We start from the raw sequence: 2,956 nt of genomic DNA, 5'->3' as shown, positions 1-2,956 counted from the left end.
GAGGCAGCCAATCAATGATTTCCCTCTCATCATTGATGTTTCTATCTCTCTCTTCCTCTCCCTTCCTCTCTGAAATAAATAAAAATATATTTAAAAACAAACAAACAAACAACAACAACCAATGAGCAAACAAAATAACAGGCACATAGAAACAGACCAAAAAGATGGCTGCCAGAGGATAGAGGTGAAGAGGGATGGGTTAAGAAGATGAAGAAACATATGTAATAACTTAATCAATAAAAAAATTAAATAAAAGAAGATGAGGAAAAATATAGTCAATAACAGTGTGGTAACTTTGGATGGTGGCAGATGGTTACTAGACTTAGTGAGGTGAGTATATTGTAAGATATATGAATGTCAAATCCCTATGTTGTGCTCCTGAAACTAATATAATATTGTATGCCAACTACGCTTTAACTTAAAAGAAAAAAAAGCTGGTTGATATCAGCATCTTACTTCTGACACACACAGTACCAAATGGTCTTGTCTGCTCTGCCTCCTGAGTAAGTGATGCAAGTTACTGAGGTTATTGACTTCTCAGGCTCTGTAATGAGACTGCTCAGCTGGGTGTGTGGCAATTAAAATTAAACAATAAAAAAAAGAACTGCCCTAACCGGCTTGGCTCAGTGGATAGAGCATCGGCCTGAGGACTCAAGGGTCCCAGGTTCGATTCCAGTCAAGGGCATGTACCTTGGTTGAGGGCACATCCCCAGTAGGGGGTGTGCAAGAGACAGCTGATCGATGTTTCTCTCTCATCAATGTTTGTAACTCTCTATTCCTCTCCCTTCCTCTCTGTAAAAAATCAATAAAATATATTAAAAAAATAAATAAAATAAAAAAAGAACTACCAGCATCTACTCAAAAGCTAGTATCATTTAACACGTCCATCCACAGACAATGACCATTTAACACATCCATCTAAGACAGTGATTCCCAAAGTGGGCGCTACCGCCCCCTAGTGGGTGCTGCAGCGATGGGGGGGGGGGGGGCCGTGATGGCCACAGGTGCATTTGTTTTAACTTTTTTTGTATTACCTTTCTATTCTGAGTTCAATAAATAGTTTCATAATTTCAAACTTCAATGTTTCTAATTTAAACCTTTCTTTACTACATTTTACGAAAAAGGTAGGAACATTAATACATATATCTTTCTGTTTAATTGCTATTAAAATTAAAAAAATAATTTCCAGGGGGCGCTGAGTAATATTTTTTCTGGAAGAGGGGCGGTAGGCCAAATAAGTTTGGGAACCACTGATCTAAGACAATGACCATTTAACACGTCCATAAGACAATGACTTAACACATGCTTGCAGGAGTACTTGCGTAGTACTTGGTGAAGCATAACTTTTCAATTAGATCAAATAACTTCTTTTATATTAATTTAACTTCTAATTAGTTGCAAGTTTTCTTGTACATATATAAACAAAGCAGTAGCAGTTAATATATTGGTTCCATTAACTGAAATAGGATTTTGAAATTAGTTAAATGAAGCCAGTTTTATGTTGCTCTCATTAAAGGCCTCAAAATAGATAATCAGTTAGGTTAATTTTTGATATTATGCCTCTTGAAATAGAAGTTGTAGTTATCCAAATTTATAAATATTTATACAAAGAATAATTAAACTAAAAAGTGTTTTGTTAGGAGGCTCATCTTGAATATAAAATAAATATTTTATCATGGCATAATGTGCTCTTTTTTCTTTTATGACCAATGTCAATTGGATTTTAGTATATTTGAGAATCTGAAAAACTATGTTTTAAATTAATTGTCATTAAGTGGCATGAACATTTGCAAATGAGTTCTCTAAAATTTCAGCAGCATTTTGTTCAAAATCATTTTAAAATCTCAAATCAAATTATTCAGTGAATGAAGTCCCAGAACACTTCAGCTTTTGAAGCTTTTATTAAATTGCTATTATTGGAAACAAAATGTGTAAACTGGAAGACATTATCATTTTTTGCTTAATAGCAAGGGAGTAATTAAACAAATTGAATAATAAGAGCATAAATGGTATACAGTATTAAAATTTTAAATGCTATAATTATTCTATAGAATATTTTCAAACTATCTGTGATAAAGAACCAATTTTTGCCTTGAGCAATTCTTCACAAAATAATACTTTTGTGAAGCTCAGTAAAAGTTAACAAAAAAATAAAATTGACAAAAGAAACATATAAATTCAAACCTACATTTTTTATCATTAGCTTATGTGGACATAAAACATTTTACAAACATAATTAGAGCAATCATAACAGAGAGAAAGAAAAGAATTACAATAATTATAAAAGTTGCTCATTGAAGCCATTGCATATAAATAAGAAACTATGCATAAAGATAACTAATATATAGAAATGCTACTAGATACCTAACTGTATTCCAGAACTGATCCTTCTGTAATTATAATAAAAATGATGGTTTAAATATGATTTGCTATATTAAACATTTATATGCATACTTACAATGAACAGCACTACATAAATATTTAAAACTTTTAATATGACAATTGAGCTTGCTTCTTGATTATTTGTCTAACCTAAGTTGGGTTGACAGCATGTTACTTGCAAAAGATAATATATGTCTAAACCACTTTCCTTTTTCATTAGTATAAAAACACAGATTGCAAAATAGTCATGGGGATATAAAGTACAGCAAGGAAATATAGTCCATAATGTTGTAATAACTACGTATGGTACCAGTTGATATTTTCAGTACCTGCTATTTCTTGCTTCCTTTGTCTTAGATAAACTGATTATATAAGCGAGTGTTTACTCTGGACTTTTAATATTTTTTGTAAAGTATATGATTGTCTACCCACTATGCAGTATACCTGATATAAAATAATATTGAATGTAAACTGTAATTGAAAAAAATTGAGAAAAACAACTTAAAAAAACAAACCATGCTAGAGTCACCAGAATCACAAATATGTTGATGGAAATGGAAGATATATATATATG

Source organism: Myotis davidii, unplaced genomic scaffold (genome assembly GCF_000327345.1).
Source record: "Myotis davidii unplaced genomic scaffold, ASM32734v1 scaffold2439, whole genome shotgun sequence".
Lineage (NCBI taxonomy): Eukaryota > Metazoa > Chordata > Mammalia > Chiroptera > Vespertilionidae > Myotis > Myotis davidii.
The sequence above is the reverse complement of the archived record's forward strand: the minus strand, read 5'-3'. Positions refer to the sequence as shown.